The sequence below is a fragment of the Ovis canadensis genome, chromosome 14 (assembly GCF_042477335.2).
Source record: "Ovis canadensis isolate MfBH-ARS-UI-01 breed Bighorn chromosome 14, ARS-UI_OviCan_v2, whole genome shotgun sequence".
NCBI lineage: Eukaryota > Metazoa > Chordata > Mammalia > Artiodactyla > Bovidae > Ovis > Ovis canadensis.
The window spans coordinates 36,334,174-36,352,826 of NC_091258.1; the positions used below are offsets into that span (position 1 = coordinate 36,334,174).

Sequence of the window (18,653 nt, forward strand, 5' to 3'; positions counted from 1 at the left end):
GGCGCTAATGGTCAAGAACCCGCTTGCCAATTCAAGAGATGTAAGAGACCCAGGTTTGATCTCTGAGTCAGGAAGATCCCCTGAAGAAGGGAATGGCAACCCACTCCAGCATTTTTACCTGGAGAATTTCATGGACAGAGGAGCCTGGAGGGCTACAGTCCATAGGGTCGCAAAGAATCAGACACCACTGAAGCGACTTGGCACGCACTCACAAATGATTTTCATAATAGCATTTTCTCTGCTGCTGCTAAGTCACTTCAGTCGTGTCCAACTCTGTGTGACCCCATAGACTGCAGCCCACCAGGCTTCCCCATAGCTTACTTAATTGTAAGAATATAGTGTATATACATATTGGTAAGGCTTCTAGTCATCAGTAGGTTATTGATAGTTAAGTTTTCGGAGAGTCAAAGGTTATACACAGATTTTCAACTATAAGGAGAATTGGCTTCCCAGCCCTTGTGTTGTTCAAGGGTCAGCTATTTGTAGTATCATGTATTCTGCCAAAACTGGCAATTTTGCATCCTTCTTGCCAATTCGAATTCTTTCTATTTCTTGTCTGACTGCTGTGGCAATCCAAATTTCCTCTAATACCTCACTTTTGCAGCTTACAGAGTTCTAACTTCCCACCAGGGCAAAAACTAGCTCTACTGTTTTCCCTTTTGATCCTCGTCTTCCCTGAACCCTGGATTCATGTGTTCCTAAGTCTATCCCGGCCTCAGCACAACACACTTCTTAAATCAACTTGGAATTTTAGTTAAACACCTATTTTATCCTATATTTCTTGAGATTGTCTACAGAGGGGGAAAAAAAGAGAGAAAGTGATATTTAAAAAGTAGAGTGGAAGCAAAATTATTAAAGCTGGTGGTCTGATTTTTAATTTCAGGTTTAACATCCCCTGCAAAACATACACACATATAATCTTTGGTCAAAAAACCAAAACAAGTGGCATAATAATGATAAGGATTTTTTTTTGTTTGTTTAATTTTTAAAATTTTATTATTGGGTTATGATTGCTTTACAATGTTGTGTTGTACAACAAAATGAATCAGCTATACACGTCCATTTCCCCTTCTTCTTGGCCCTCCCTCCCACCTCCTCATCCCACCCCTCTAGTTTATCACAAAGCACTGAGCTGAGCTCCTTGTGCTACACGGCAGCTTCCCACTAGCTATCTATTAGAAGAAGGTACAATTATAATTTTTTTAAATGCAAGTATGGTAAATTTAATGCTACAGACTCGAGTGGAAGCCCTCTTACAGCCTTACCAACTCAATGTAAAGTCTTCTGAAATCAGCCTTCTTAACTTCGTTTTGTCCCATTTACTTTGTTTTTCTTCCTTCTCAGAATTATTAAGTTTCTGGTCACTTTGCCCCAGATGGCCTCTTAGCTTCATGATAAATATTGTCAACTCACGTGACACTTAATATATTGTTACAAATTTTGTAATCTGCAGGTAATCTCAGATCCTAACTGTAACAGGGTTCGACCTAAAGTTAAAATTTTTGAAACTGGAAACCTATCACTTTGAGTCACAAACATTGCTGAATACAAGGATGGTATATGGAATTGGTGTCGAAAAAGAACTTTTCCCTTTTTTTTCAGGGAAGTCCAATTTAAAGGCTGTTGAAAGTCACCAGTGTACGTAGAACATACGCGCACCCATTGTTCTTGGCAAAAGTATTGCACCCACAGGGTAACAAAAACGGAGACAATTCTTCTTGAGGGGCCGAGGGCTCTACTTGGTGGTATATGTGGTGTGTTTGAACAGCACTGTGCCCCTTGGGAGTTATAAACCTCTTTTCTCATGAAATCTGAATTTAGACTGATACTTGCCTGAAAAATCACTTTGTTTTTTCCCTTCCTGGGAGATGTGCCTATGATCTAACCCAAACATTTCTCATAAGAGATTACAAATTTTGAGGATGACCCAGTTTCCCATTCATCGTCAGGCCAAGAGATTGTGACAAGATACTGTATGGGTTTGACACAGGACTACCCACATTAGACTCTTAGGGTCCCATGGTGGTTTAGTCACTAAGTTGTGTCTGACTCTTGCGACCCCGTGGACTGTAGCCTGCCAGACTCCTCTGTTCATGGGATTCTCCAGGCAAGAATACTGGAGTGGGTTGCCATTTCCTTCTCCAAGGGATCTTCCTGATGCAGGAATCGAACCTGGGTCTCCTGCACTGCAGGCAGATTCTTTACCGACTGAGCTACAAGGGAAGCCCAGGGTCCCATAGATGGTGTCATTTAAGACTTTGAGTCTGGAAACAGTCCTCTAGACTTCTGGGTTTGTCTTGTCCAGGCCATGAGAATTTAGTGTTGTGCTAATGAAGGAGCATGGCTGTTTTCCAGGAAGGGAAGAGATCCTGTTAGTAATCAGGCTAGAGCAGGGATGAAGGATGGTCTTAAACTTGAGGAAAGACATCTTCCTCTCTCTGAGGCCAAGTTGAGTCTGGGATCTAAGGAAAGAGTTTTCTTAGAGGTGGCAGGGATAGAAACAAATAGCTTAGCCCAGTGGAGCTAGACCAGTAACCAAGATGAAGCCCTAAGTGAGGTCAGGGCTGTGTATTCAAGATGAGACATCTGTAGGGCGAACAAAAATTATTATAATAATTTTTTGGTCCAGGTTCGCTCAAAACTGACACAATTTTCAAACTAAAATTTCTGGAGAACTCCGTCTTTAAAGAAAAATTTTTGAAGTTTTTATTGGAGTATAGTTGCTGTTCAGTGTTGTGTTACTTTCTACTGCACAGGAAGTGTATCAGCTATATATATATATATATATACATTTCCACTCTCTTTTGGATTTGCTTCCCGTTGAGGTCACCACAGAGCATTGAGTGGAGTTCCCTGCGCTATACAGTAGGTTCTCATTAGTTATCTGGCCTACCGTTCTTGTTCAGTCTCTAAGTGTGTCCGACGCTGCACTCCCATGAACTGCCACATGCCAGGCTTCCCCGTCCTTCACTGTCTCCCAGAGCTTGCTCAAACTCATGGCCATTGAGTCGGTGATGCTATCCAACCATCTCATACATGGCATAAATAGAGTATATATATCAATCCCAATCTCCTAATTCATCCCCATTTTCTGGGCAAATTAGGATGCTTGGCTGACCTAGCTGTTAATCAAATGTTCCCCTTTGTGTTGTACTATCGATGCCCCCAAGACTTCAGTAAAAACTGGTTGGAGGTCCAAGCTGTGCTCTGGGGACCCGTTATTGCCCCTCCCTTTGGCGGGGCACACATCCATGTGTGAGGAGAGAGCAGTGGCTACCTGCCTAAACGTGACTCCTCAAATGTGGTAAGAAGCAGTCAGTGGAGACGTTGAGCATTAACCTGGACTGTTAGAGGAACATGTAAGTGGTCTTCACAGGTCCCAAGAGAAAGATGGGAGAGGTGACAGTGATAGGATGAAGGCTGGACTTCCTGTCAGGGCATAAACTATTATTTGAGTATTGAAGGGAAGTCTTGACCTTGAAGCTGGTAAACTTGGGGACATCTGGGTTACATATATTTCTAGACATCTTCCTGTATTGTATGGAAAAACACATGCCAACCTCAGAATTGATTTTTCCATTCATTTCCTTGGTACCAAATATATAAGTGACATTTTTCATTCCTAATGCCAGGTGTTCCAATATAGAATTCCCTGTGCATTAAGCTCTTCTTCAGTGGAAGAAATGAGATAGTAGTCTTATGACCCACCCCCAGCACTTCCTAGTTGTAAGACCTTAGAAAAATTTCTCAAGTCTTCAAAACATCACTTTCTCCATGTCTTTGAGGATTACCTAGAATTTCAGGATTAAATCCTAGTCTTTCAGGATTACCTAGAATTAAGTGAGAAAATTTCTAACAAGCAGGGTCACCACATTAAGAAATCTGTGGACCCTTGCCACATTGCCTTTGTTGGCACCTTCCTCCATAAAATAGGGTTAAAAAAACAAATTATTATCATAATAATTTTAAATTTTATTATATGAATCAATAATATATTAATATATTTAATTTATTGTATGAATTGATAATATATTAATATATTATATTCATTATAATAATTAAAATTTTATTATATGAATTAACAACATATTGATGTATAAATGCATTTTAATTTTATTATATGACTCGATAATACATTAATATAATTATATTATTATTATATTCATTGTTTTCATCTGATTTTAAAAGACATTAAAACATCCCTGCTGCCCTAGGCACTGTGCCTGTTGTGGCCTGCTAGTCAGCCCTGACGTCGAGTGACTGGATGAGCTTTCAGTAGGTCCTCCACAATTTTTATCCCCTTTCTCTCCCATGGCACGTCAAAAGAAAAAAAAATTTTTTTTCAAAAACTTCAAGTGGCAAATTAAAATTCAAGAAATCAAGTCAAAAGAAAATGTTCCCCAAGCCAATGGATATCTGTAACAGCAGGTTTCACTTATAGTGAATATCACTTTACTGCTTTTAACAAACTTCAAAGAAAATGTTGTAAGGCCATTCATTCTACATGTCTGTTTCACATCAGTCACAATTATATCCCAGCTTCACTTCTCTCCCCTTGTTATACCTCATAAATTGTGTAACCAGAATGTATGTGTAGTATATGGATTACATTAGGAATTGTCAGAAGTAGCCTGATAGTAAGCATTTGCAGTCACCCTCCCTTCTGGCTTCTCTGAACCGCTCTGAAGGTATGTTTAATACACTGCACCCACAATAACAGGGGACAAAAACACAGATCCGGGAAGGGGACCCAACATTCTTAGCAGCCCTTCCAGAGAACTGAAATTGCCACTGCGATGTTTAAACAATAGCCCTGCAGTTCTGTGACAGAGGTGTCCGCTTGCCTGTTGAACTGTCATACAGAAATAAAAATGAAAATTTCCACTGAGAGTGAAACCTTGCTTGTGGTAGGCAGGGACAACTTGGGTTTCCAAAGCAGGTTCATTCAGACCAGCAGTGAAGGGTGAGCTATCCTTTAAGAAACGCTCTCTGCCAAGTGCCTGTTCACACAGGAAATGTCTCTAAGCTTTGAGCTTGATCGTCTCCTGCTCTTCTCGCTATGGGTAGGACCCCTGGTGTCATCTGCCATCCTTCGCATAAGGAAACAACTACAGAGATGAAATGGCAAGCTGGGGCCTCTCTGGCAACCATTTGGACAGCAGCAAGAGAAATTCACCTTCTCTCCAGCCTCCCCACCTCCCATCATGGGTCCTTTCTCCTCACATTGTAAAGAACCAAGGAAGTGACTCATCTGTGCCCCGCAACTTTTTCTGTTTGAAAGATGCAGTTAAAGAAAAAAGTTATATGGTCACAGAATATAGATTCCTTGTTCTAAATGAAAGAGCTTTAATAGATTTATATTTATCACTCCTGTTGCATTTATAAGATCATTGAAATTCAAGACTGTATCATTTGTCTTGCACTGTTAGGGAGAGAGCTGCTTCCCACATGTGGCTTTTCTTGATAACCCAAGCTTTCTACCCTTTGAAGCACCAGCACTTGTTAAAACTGAATCTTTTTTTTTTTTTTCCTTGATAGAAAAATGTCCAAAATGTTACACATGTCTCCCAGGCTTTTAAAACAGACTTCCCTGAAACATACTTTAGCCTTTGTTGAGGGTCATCCTTCGGTGTTATGCTAATGCCTGAGAGGCATGATGGTGAAAGGACTCTGAAATCAGACAGGCTGGGTTCACATGAAATTCCGATTCTGCAGTACTGACCATGAAACCCTGGGGCAATTACAGATCTCTAAGTGCTGCCATCGAGGTGGGATAAAACCTGCCATTTCTGAGAGATGCTGAGAGTGTAAATGACCTGCTACACATTCAAAAGTGTTCAGTATGATGCTCAGGAGATAGTTAGCATTAAAAAAAAAAAATCATTGTAAAAACTAAATTGTACGATAAAATTTTAAAAGTGAATAAGCAAAATAAAAATGTAGTGGAACTGTAATAAACTGAAAAAGCAGTGTCATGATACAGAGATGACTTCAAAGGCCTCTTAGAGTAAGCTTCATTCATTCCACCTATCCAAAATGGTCCCAGATCTGCTCTGTGATGACCTAGGTGGGTGGGATGGGGAGTGGTGGGAGGGAGGTCCGAGAGGGAGGGGACATATGTATATGTATAGCTGAGTCACTTCATTGTACAGCAGAGACTATCGCAATATTGTAAAGCAATGATATTCCAATTTTTAAAAAACTGAAAAAAAATTAATTAAAATAAATGCAAAGCTAAAAAAAGTGCCCCCAGGTTATAACGCTTTTTGAGTTCCTTATCTTCTTATCACAATTTTCTTTTCTTTTTTATCGCCCAGTAGTTCTCCCTTCTTGCTGTGCCTACCAGTGCATACCTCTGGTAATATTGCCTCTAATATTTTGCTTCAAACATCCTGTGAGATGGAAAACCATATAAACAAGTTGGGGAGAAGTGTTTGAAAGTAAGAGCAAATGAGTTCAAAAGCATGACTTTAGACAGTTTTTATTTTCTGGGGGGTTGAGGATAGATGAAAAACAACTACAACTTTTAATTCATTATGTTAGTCAGGATGGGCTAGGTTTTGCTGCAGGAACGAAAGACTCCAAAATCTCAGGGGCAGTAATATAGCACAAGTTTGTTTCTCATTCATTTTATGCATCCACTGGGTTTCAGGAGAGCTCTCCTCAGCATGGCCGTCAGGGACCCAGGTGGGCAGAGGCTCCGTCTCAACACATGCTTCCAGGGTGCCCCTGTAGGGGAAGAGGAAGTGGTGAATTGCTCAGGAGGTCTTATAAATTCTGTAGGAAATCACACATGTCTTTATGCTTACATTTCACTGGCAAACACAAAAGAACATAGCCACACTTAACTTCTAGAGGGCAGATAAATGTGGTTCTATCATGGGTTGGCAACTGGCCATTATCTCATGCATTGCTTTGGTTTTACTTATTTTAGGTAATAATAATCCAAGGTCGTGAGTGTTTTACTATGTTCCATGTGCTGAACTAGGTGATTTCTATGTATGAACTATTAATATTTTCTATCATGAAGAATTAAAACTCAAATGGATAGGTTGCCTATCCATAGTTATAAAGACAGTAATTACATGATTAAACTGATGCTCAAATTAAGTGTGTCTGACACCAAACCTCATGTTCTTAACCAACTTTTTCTGAATCTCAAATACATTCCAGATCACTGAGGTTAATCAATAACATTGAAATAAGTGAGTTACTGTTTTGTCGGTGCAATTTATCCGCTAAAGAATGGTCAGAACTTGCGTGTTCATTTTCTTTTCTTCATTGCCTTTCCATCAGAGAGACTGCTTTCAATTTAACAAACATATTCTTTACAATGTGTTTAGCTGTGGAACATGCCATGAGGGATCCCAGGGCAAGGTATAATAAACACCACAGTTCTTGACTTCTGAGATTCTATAATCTTTTAAGGGAAATATGGAATAAAAGAAAGCAATTAAAAGGGAATAGAAAACATAAGATAGTTACATACAAATAAGAGAGAGCTGAACAATGCAATTATGTATTATGTGCTACAAACAGCTCTATTTGCTGTTGTCAATATTGGATTATACAAAGGAAGGTCTTTAAGAACTGGCAGGATTTGGACAACAGAGACATGAATCCTAAAATAAGTCAGATGATGTGTGTAAAAAGAGAGACTGGCCTGATGGAAATGAAAAATATGCATTGGGAAGTAGAGAGGGAGCTAAGCTGGCTGAAACATAGAGGTAAGTTATAAGGGACCATGAATATCTGGGAAAATCCTGAGCATCTCCCAGAGGCAGAGAGGGGGAAAGGCTTGTTTCTAAATGGTTTTTAAACTGTAGAACATTTCAGAGAACGTTGACATCTCCTTTACCCCCCACCTTAGCCCCTCCTGGTCACCATCATCTCTTCTCTTTCCCAACAGGAAGCTACTGCCATGTTTTGGTGGGTAGTATTCAAGTCCATAATTTTATGCTTTTCTTTTGCTTGTGTGCAAATTATGCATTCCATTTCTGTTCTGGCATGTCTACCCTTACATCCATGCGTGCATGAATGCTGAGTCGCTTCAGTCAGGTCAGACTCCTTGTGACCTTATGGACCATAGCTCACCAGGCCCCTCTGTCCATGGGATTCTCCAGGCATGAGTGGAGATTCTCCAGGCATACTGGAGTGGCCAGGGGATCAAATCTGGGTCTCTTGTGTTTCCTACCATGGCAAACAGGTTCTATTATCCCACTAGAGCCATGTGAGGAGCCCCACCCTTACATCCATATTCACACTTAACATCTAGTTAATCAGTATCACTTGAAAGAGGGTGAAAGTGTTAGTCACTCAGTCATGTCCAACTCTTTGCAACTTCATGGCCTGTAATAGCCCACCAGGCTCCTCCATCCATGGAATTCTCCAGACAAGAATATTGGAGTGGGTAGCCATTCCCTTTTCCAGGGGATCTTCCCGAACCAGGGATGAAACCTGGATCTCTTGCATTGCAGGCAGATTTTTTTTTTGTACCGTCTGAGCTTCCATGCATGTGTGCAAAGTCTCTTCAGTCATGTCTGAATCTTTGTGACACTATGGACCGTACCCCACCAGGCTCCTCTGTCCATGGGATTCTCCAGGCAAGAATCCTGGAGTCGGCTGCCATGCCCTCCTCCAGGGGATCTTCCTCACCCAGGGATTGAACATGTACCTCTTACATCTCCAGCATTGGCAGGCAGGTTCTTTACCACTAACACCACCTGGGAACCCCACCTGAGCCTCCAGGGAAGCCTGATCAATATCACTGATCTCCTTCTAAATAATATATGTTTTAATTCTGATTTGCTCTCCCATGTTCCATGATTTTGTTACTTAGAAATTTATTTTCCCTTATTTTTAAATACTCATAAAGTAGCCATTTCAATTTATACTATTAAGTGTTTGTTTAGGTACTTATCCATTTTAAAAATATTTCCTGCATCCCATTTCTTCTTTGCAAGGTAATTTACTTCCTAGCCAAAGGAAATATTCATGTACAGCATGCCAAATACTGCTGGCCAAAATAGTCATCTGTATCTGGAATTTACTTTATTCTACTTTCACTCTGGAAAGATAGTTTTTCTGTCAGTAATTTAAATGCATTATTCCTGTGCATTTGTAGCTACATTTATAACACAACAGCTGTGTTCTGCTAGTTATTCTTGCTTTGAATATTATGCCCCCAGTCTAATTGTCATTCATTTCTAGGTAATTTATTTTTTCTCTCTAGTAAATTTTAAGGTTGATACTTTGCAGTTGAACTTCTGTATTTAAGAATGGGTTTGTTTTTAATTATACTGCATAAGAACTGGTGTGCTTCTTAAAAGACTCCTGTCTTAGATAATGGAAATTATTGACTACTATTTATTAGCTTCTAACTCTTTTTTTTTTTTCCACTTGGAACTCTTAATAGACATAGGTAGAACCTTATCATTTGATCAATTTTCATATTTTTCATTTCTTTATCTTGTATGTTATATTCTGGATAATTTCCCGTAATGTGTCTTCCAATTCACTTAACCTCTCAGCAGCCCTCTCTGCCTTACAGTCCAACTGGTCTATTAGATTTTCATTTCAATTAGTATATTTTTTCCTTTTTAGAATGTCTTTTCCAAATCTGCTCATTTTCAAATAGTTTTATTCTGGATTTGTGACTACTCTTCTTTTTTCCATGACTTGAAATGATTTTGTTTTTATTTATTTTAAAGCCTTTTTGTTTTTAGGGTCATGGATTTTGGATAGCTTAGCTGGTGGGTTCTGGTTTGGGCTTTCTTGTGAAGTTGCAGTTTAAGAAATCTAGGGAATCAGCAAGAATTTCATTATCTGTGGCTGGACTCCTGCCTCCAAAATGATCCTCCCATATGGCTAGCCAATCAGGGCTGGCTTTTAGCCAGTGGTCTCTATTCCTTTGAGCCTTTGAATGCCCTCAGGACAAGATATAGGGCTTAGTGCAAAGTAAGTGATCCAAGAGGGCAAAGCCACAGTGCTTTTATAACCTCCCCTTGAGAGTCACGTGATCTCCACCACCTTCCATTTGAGAGAAACGAATTATGACACCTGGCCCACATTCAAGGGGAGTGTAAGAAGACCTGTCAAAGATTGAACTTATTTTAAACCATGAGAGCAGGCAAAGAGACTCAAGCAAAGAATGCCAGTGCCTATGGAAGTCAGGCAGGCTGAGGCCCTGTGGGACAAGGGAAATGGGTGAACCCCAAAAATGCCTTCTTCAGGAACAAATGAAGATAAGGCCCATCCATTTTCCAGTCAGTTTTCATTCCAATCCCAAAGAAAGGCAATGCCAAAGAATGTTCAAACTACCACACAATTGCACTCACCTCACATGCTAGCAAAGTAATGCTCAAAATTCTCCAAGCCAGGCTTCAACAGTATGTGATCCGTGAACTTCCAGATGTTCAAGCTGGATTTAGAAAAGGCAGAGGAACCAGAGATCAAATTGGCAACACCCACTGGATCATCGAAAAAGCAACAGAATTTCAGAAAAACATCTATTTCTGCTTTATTGATTATGCCAAAGCCTTTGACTGTGTAGACCACAACAAACTGTGGAAAATTCTTAAAAAGATGAGAATACCAGACCACCTTAACCTGCCTTCTGAGAAATCTGTATGCAGGTCAAAAAGCAGCAGTTAGAACTAGACATGGAACAACAGACTTGTTCCAAATTGGGAAAGGAGTACATCAGGGCTGGGTACTGTCACCGTGCTTGTTTAACTTATAGGCAGAGTATATCATGCGAAATGCTGGGCTGGAGGAAGCACAAGCTGGAATCAAGATAGCCGGGATAAATATCAATAACCTCAGATATGCAGATGACACCACCCTTATGGCAGAGCCTCTTGATAAAAGTGAAAGAGGAGAGTGAAAAAGTTGGCTTAAAACTCAACATTCAGAAAATTAAGATAATGGCATATGGTCCCATCACTTCATGGCAAATAGATGGGGAAACAATGGAAACAGTGTCAGACTTTATTTTTTTGGCTCCAAAATCACTGCAGATGCTGACTTCAGCCATGAAATTAAAAGATGCATGCTCCTTGGAAGAAAAGCTATGACCAACCTAGACAGCATTTTAAAAAGCAGGGACATTACTTTGCCAACAAAAGTCCGTCTAGTCAAAGCTATGGTTTTTCCAGTAGTCATGTATGGATGTGAGAGTTGGACCCTAAAGAAAGCTGAGCGCTGAAGAATTGATGCTTTTGAACTGTGGTGTTGGAGAAGACTCTTGAGAGTCCCTTGGACTGCAAGGAGATCAAACCAGTCAACCCTAAAGGAAATCAGTCCTGAATATTCATTGGGAGGACAGATGCTGAAGCTGAAACTCCAATACTTTGGCCACCTGATGTGAACAACTGACTCACTGGAAAAAAACCCTGATGCTGGGAAGGATTGAAGGCAAAAGGAAAAGGGAACCACAGAGGATGAAATGGTTGGATGGCATCACCAAATCGATGGACATGAGTTTGAGCAAGCTCTGGAAGTTGGTGATGGACAGGGAAGCCTGGAGTGCTGCAGTCCATGGGGTTGCCAAAAGTTGGACACGACTGTGCTACTGAACTGAACTGAACCCATTTTCCAGGCTTGGGGAAATAGATTTGGCTGATAGAAGGAGTTACAAAGTGACATCCTTTGCCAAGGATGTAGACTCAGAGAGGGGTGAAGATTTGAGATATTATAAGTGCCAATCTGCCGCAACCACTAAGAAAAAAACAGTACCAATTAGGTTATGATACTCCATTAATTATCAACTGTATCCCACTTTGGGGAACACAAGTATGAGAGAAAAGTACATCTTAGAATCAGCAAATATAGTAGTCGCACAAAATATTTCATATTTTTACCTATACGGTTGTTGCAAAAGCAAACACCTATAACTATTATCTTCCATCTTATATAGAGGTCATTAAAAATTAAGGGACTTTACTGGTGGTCCAGTGGTTAAGACTCCACCTTCCAACAGAGGGGGTCTGAGTTCAATCCCTGTGGTGTGTGACCGAAAAAAGTTTTTAATTAAACATAGGCAATCATTAATATGGAGGTTTTGATCATTAACTCTCTCTGCATCTCAGTTTTCACATCTGAAATTTAGATAAGGTACTGCTTTGATTCTCCTACAGATCAAAAATGAATTCAAAATAACTTCAAAATTAATATGTTATCTATCAAGTTGTAAGGTGCTATGAATGGACAGAAGCAGCTATAAAACTTACAGGCAGCATGAAAGAAGGTGATCATTTTCTTCTTGAAAGCTCAGGAAAAAGTGACTAATTCCTCATGCTGCTAGTCAAACTGGAATGATTCCTACATTTTAAAGAAATGTCACTGCTTAAAAGCAAAAGGGGGGGAAATGGGAGGTGGTGATTGGAAGCTGAGGATGGTCCCATACACACAGATCCTTCCCATAAATAAATTAAAGAAAAGCCCAAGTTGGTCATTTTCTAGCTGGCGCAATAATTCCAGGTGCAGGAGAGATACATATCTCATTGGCTGAGTGAGCATGCCTGGTCATTGTTCACACATGGCTGTTTCCTAATGTTTTCTGCACGGCCAAAACAGAGAACTTGGGGCTCTCAGCCAGAAAAACCCAGGCTGCCACTTGGGGAGCTTGAAAGCTCCCAATATAAAGAAGTGACATACACCTGAGCAGGTCTGATATATATTCCTTTCTGCAGAGGGCAGTGGAATGCATTCCCGGGCCATTCATCATCTTGCTAAAATTAGATCCTGCTTAGAAGGAATGATATATTACTGATTACATAATAAAGATAGCTATATTTCTCATGAGAAACAGAAGGGAGCGGTATAGTTAGGCAGAGGGCAAATATATCCTTGATATGAAAAATGGATTCATTAAGTATTTAATCTTTATACCATTCCTGTGAAATAAATGCACACATACATCATACGTGTGTTAAAGTGAGTTGATAATTAATATTGTTACACTTGAGAAAAATCCTAGCTCTCCATCCAGAAGTCATGTCGTGAGTCGGAGAACGCAGGCCGAGGCATGCCCTCTGCTGACCTCTGAATGGGACGGCATGGCTGTGCTCTGAAAGCCAAGGGAATCATCTCATTTGTGCATCGAGGGTGGGTCATGGCTTTGCATCAAGATTTCACCTCATTTCGGTGAAGGCCAGTGGGAGTCACAGGCCCCCCAGGTGGCTCAGTGGTGAAGAATCTGCCTACCAATGCAGGAGACACAGGTTCTGTCCCTGGGCTGGGAAGATCCCCTGGAGAAGGAAAAGGCAACCCACTCCAGTATTCTTTCCTGGAGAATCCCATGGACAGAGGAGCCTGGCGGGCTACAGTCCATAGGGTTGCACAGAGTCAGACATGATTTAGCAACAGAGCATGCACGCCCACAGTGGGAGTCACTGGGGCTCTCCTCAAGTAGCTGGATCTTCCGTTTTTAAGGGTCATGGAGAGGCAGCTGTAAAGATCCCATGTACTAAGGGCCTCTGTTAATTGAGTACAGCCTTCGTGCTCTCCTCTTGACAAATAAACCTTCTCCCTCCACATCCCATCTCATTCTATTTCCCTCCTCCAAGAGCCTTGCCAGAAAGGGCAAACCTCACAGTTTGTAAAACCTGGAGCCACAGTGGAGGAATTTCCAGATATCCTGGTGATGATATTCCAACTTAAACGTGAGTGCATTTGGTTTGAGTTAAACAAACATGCAGATTTGTAGCACCTTGGGTGTCAAAGATCAATGAAACTCTGAGTGAAATGAAATAAGAAAATCATTCTAGGAATTAATAGCTTGGAATAGTAGATTGATCTAACTAAACCAAAGAGATAATGTTAGATAAACACTAATAGGCTATCAAGGGTTAAAATCCATTACTTGTATGCTTATAGTACAGGAAAACTTACAGGTTTCAAGTCAGATGGACTTGGGTTCTTGTCCTGACTCTGTCATTTCCTAGTAGGTGATTTTTTAAATTTTTTTCTTTCTTGTTGAATTTTTTATTTTATTGACCACATGGCATGGGGGATCTTAGTTCCCTGATCAGGGAATCAAACCGACGCCCCCCTGCAGTGGAAGTGCAGAGTCCTAACCACTGTACTGACCCCATAGTTAGGTGATTTTTAAACAAGTAGTTTAACCTCTTTGGAGCTCTTCTTCCTTATCAATAATATAAAAATCAAAATCCTCTAGTCACACTGTTCTGAAGACTGACTGCATGTGCAGCATCTGGCAAGGCACCTGGTATAGAGTAGGAAATCAACAAACATTATTTCCCTGCCATTCTCCATCCCCTTGAGCGCACCCACCATAGATGAGCCCAGAAAAGGAATGCCAGAAACCTGTTCCCTCTCCTTCACCAGGCTGGAGATGAGTAAAAGTTCTAGAGAGTTAACAGGAGCACCTTCATGAGGAAAATCTTGGCAGCAGTAAGGATAGGCTAGGCTCTGCTGCAGTAACAACCACCAAGGCTCTGTGGCTTAACATAGTGAAGACTGATGTCTCTTTCATTCTGTCTGTCCACTGTGGGTCAGCAGGTGGCTGTGCTTAATTTAGTCACCCAGGGACTCAAAGATTCTACCATTTTTCTATGCCACCATCTCAACACAAGGTTGACAATTCATCATCAGAGGAAAAGAGAAAACAACATCAAAAATACAGTGGTGGCTCTTCATGGCTTCCACAAGGAAGTGATGTATGACCCTTCCTCTCATGTCTCAAAGGGGCAGGGAGGTACAATCTGCCTGAGTGTGTGCGTGAAGGAGAGGAGATTCACAGGGTTGAGGCCCCTACACCAGAAGCAAAAAGATGAACTGAGCATGCTTCATACAACCAAGTCCACAGAGGCTTCCAAGAACCCCACCATGGTTGCTATAGACCCGACTACCCCCACTCCTTTCCTGGGAGGAGGCGGCTTTGCATGGCGGGCCCCCCAGTCTTTGCCAAGATCTCATCTGAGCCCATTCTCTCCCCTGGTTCCTGCTGTGAGCAGCACTCTGAAGTTGCCATTGTTAACTTGTCTAAATAACTCATACACCTTTCTCAGCTCACATCCAAGCTGCCAAACTTTCGGATGCTTCACGGCAACGTGATCACAATTGTCATTTTGTCACCTTATTTTCACCTCAGATTGAATCAAATTCCCCATAGAGCTGATATTCACACAATTTTTGCTTCTTTCTGAGAAATGCTCAATCAATATCTCCCTTATTTGCTTTCCATCTGTGGTTGGCTGACTGCATTAATGGCCTGCCTTTTTCACCCCTCCCTCCCTGTGTCCCAGCCCCTTGCACATGGCTTTACACAGCCTCTAGCTCAGAGAGTGGGGTTTATTTCTCCCAAGAAGTCAAAGGCAATGTTGAGGGGCCGTGTTCAAGGAGATTGCCCTGTTGGGGGATTTGGCAGCAGCTGAGTTTGCCAGGCTAGACTGAATCAGGAAGGAGCCCCCACTGTGGTTCTGGGTAGTTCATCTTTGACGCCGGACCCCAGCTGGCAGCTTGGACATGGGGTATAAGGCCACCATGAATCGGTAGTCAGCAGTAGCTAAGCAAAGAGTAGGCAGAAACAGAGGAGGCGGCAGAGGTTTGGGCTGAGGGTCCAGGAGAACAGCTAGAGACCAAACAGGAAATCGGAAAAGGGGAACTCCCTGGTAGTCCAGCGGTTAGGACTCTATGCTTTCATTGCGGACAGCCCAGGTTTAATCCCTGGTGGGGTAACTAAGACCTAAGACTCCACAAGCCCTGCAGCATTAAAAAAAAAAAATCACCAAAATCGAAACAGGAAAGAGTGGAGAGCCCTGGTGGCGTTGGACCAGGCTCACTGGACATTGCTGAAGACAGCAAGACCAGTTTCAGAAACCATCCACAGGTAAGAGGAGGATCCTAAGTTCTTTCCAGGTTTGGTCAGAGCTGGATAGAATCAAGCGCCTCTACCTGGCAGGCGTGGGACAGGCAGGGCTGACAGTGGCTACCCTGGTCACTCACTTATCTCAAGAATGGACTATAGCAGCCTGCTAATCCAGGGTTCTCATTCCTGGCTACAGATCAGATCGCCTGGCACAGTTTAAAAAACACTAGTGCCCGGGACTTCCCTGGCAGTCCAGTGGTTAAGAATCTGTGTTCCAAAGCAGGGGCTGCAGGTTCGATCCCTGATCAGGGAGCTAAGATTTCACATGCCTCGTGGCCAAAAAGAAAAAAAAAAACACCATAAAGTAGAAGCATTATTATAACAAATTCAATAAAGACTTAAAAAAAAATCACCAGTGCCTGGGCTCACCCTCCCAGGTCCTGATTTTACTGGTCCTGGTTGGTAGGATAGATCATTGTTAATAATGTACAGCCAGGGTCAAGAACCACTTACTCAGTCTTGTCTGTCCCCCAACCCTCCCTCCCAGGGCAGACCTCCACATTTGTCTTTCTAAACCACAGTTTAGTTAGACACCCTACCTGCAATTCTTAAAGAAAAAAATTAATATTCACACACACACATACACAAGGATGAGAAAAACTTTTTGAGAGTAAATTTTTAATCTACTGATCATGCACAGAAGTTATTTAGATTTAGAACCTGTAAAGTAACCAAATACAGACATTTTCCCCTAGCCATATATTTGCATGCCCTCCAAAGTAATGGCCTGACTCTAAAAAGATAAGCAATGTATTGTAAGCCTTCAGAGTACTTCTTATTAAAGAGATTCCTTAGCAACTTAAAAATGACAAAATATTAACTTATCAATAACTATCATATACATGTATTCTTATCAAACAGTGGAATTCTAAAGGTTTTAAATTATTTACCTGTGTATTTTCAGCTGTGTTGGGTCTTCATTGCTGCTCACGGGCTTTCTCTAGTTGTGGTGAGTGGGGGCTGCTCTGCATTGAGGTGGGTGGGCTTCCCATTGCAGTGGTTCTCTTGATGCAGAGCGTGGGCTCTAGGGCTTGCGGGCTTCAGTACTTGCAGCCCCCGGGCTCTAGAGCACTGGTTCAGTAGTTGTGGCGCATGGGCTTCGCTTCCCCGCGGCATGTGGCATCTTCCTGGACCAGGAATCAAATCCATGTTCCCCTGCACAGGCAGGAAGATTCTCAACCATTCTTGGACCACCAGTGAAGTCCAGTTCTAGGGTTTTTACTAAAGCATCTTACATGCTAACGAGAAAATAAAAGAGAATGCCAGGATACACTGATGGGGGAGTTTCTTTGGGACCTGGGGTCAAGGCAGGGCCTCTTGGAGAAAGTGCCATTTGATCTCAGGCCCAAGTGAAGAGAAGGTAGTAGTTATGGGACCATCTGGGGAAGAAGGCTTTGCAGGCAGAGGGAATCATCAGTGAGAAAAGCTGGCAGAGGTTTCCGCCTTGATGATCAGTGAAGAAAGGCCATAGTGCAGCCTCTTCAGATGACAGACAGCAGTTTATCATCCCAAATATGGAGCACCCCAACCAGCTGAAGGGCAGAAAACAAACACCACAAAATACATGAGGAATAGGAGCCAAATACAGTTTCAAAGTACCATGAACAAGCACAGCTGGTGTTACAGGCAGTGTGCTGGGGACGATATTATGCGCTTTTGCATAACATTTATCAAGAACAGAGAATGGCATGGCCCTGCTCGGTTTTCCCTAGGAGTGATACAAAATAATCTTTTATTAATCTTATTTTAAATTTGTTACTATTGTACATGATCTCAGAAGACCAAGTGGAGAACATTTGAAATAAATCAAAGGAATAAATGAATATGAAAGAAAAGACAATTATATGCTGCAATAAAAATTTCTGCCCATTCTGTTACACTGTAAAGCATTTTGTAAATGTAAATATTGTACATAAATGTTAAATAAATCTATTAATATGAACTTCCTCTGGGTTTTTAAAAATAAGAATCTCAGTAGGCAAAGAGTTAGCATTTCATATTGAAAAGTTCCCTCAGGCCCACATTTTCCAGCTTCTAACAGTTACCACAAGGAAGCCATTATCCCAGTAGAGACAATGAGAGTGATGCTCAAAAGCCTTGAGTTGGGGGCAGACAGACCCAGGCTCAAATTCCTACATTGCCATTTAATAATTGCATGACCTCGAACAAGGTAAGGTATCTCTCCAAGCCCTTATATTGAAATGTCTAAAATGTAATGATTCTTTTTAATTGAAAGTTGTTATTGTTGGAACAAAAAGGTTCTGTTGAGAATAGGGCACAGTGGCCATGGCATCTTCAGGTTCCCAGTTACTCCCATCATCATCTCATCAGAGGGCGTGGGTGTGTGCAGGGAGCTCACGCTCACACACTTAGAAAAACACAGGACAGGCTCAGGATAGAAGAAAACTGTGGCATGGCTGCTCCCCTCCCTTTGGAAGACTTGTAATGGACAACAAGCCCGCTGTAGCTTTATCCGCCCATCCTCTCCGACAGTTGAGAATCTAGGACTGATGAGCTCAGTTTGTTGCCAACTGGTTGTCTGTGCATCTAGCCTAACCGGTTTGACTTCTCCTTCTTGATTTAGGAATTTGATAATAATCTTAAGAAGGGTTTCTGGAGAGAATCTTTCCTGCAACAAATTGTTACCTGGAAACTCATAAAGGATACCACCCATCCATACAAATAGAAATTCAACTATGTGGCAATTAGTTACTTTGGAGGACTATAGAGATTAATGTTATTTGTGATGGAGAAAGATATT

The 18,653-nt window shown here is 41.5% G+C and overlaps 1 long non-coding RNA gene across 22 annotated transcripts in view; it reads right to left on the minus strand.

Moving 5' to 3' along the window:
- Window positions 1-6,465: 6,465 nt before the first annotated feature.
- LOC138418454 (uncharacterized) overlaps window positions 6,466-18,653 on the minus strand; it is a 61,327-nt gene continuing 49,139 nt past the window's right edge. For 17 of the 22 annotated variants that reach the window (XR_011248567.1, XR_011248577.1, XR_011248585.1 and 14 more), the window contains 3 exons: window positions 16,783-17,047; window positions 10,338-10,420; window positions 6,466-6,729 (listed from right to left, as the gene is read on the minus strand). This is a non-coding gene — a long non-coding RNA (uncharacterized lncRNA). Of the gene's footprint in view, window positions 6,730-10,337; window positions 10,421-16,782; window positions 17,425-18,653 lie in introns of all 22 variants that reach the window. The other 5 variants (XR_011248586.1, XR_011248572.1, XR_011248571.1 and 2 more) reach the window with 1 other exon arrangement.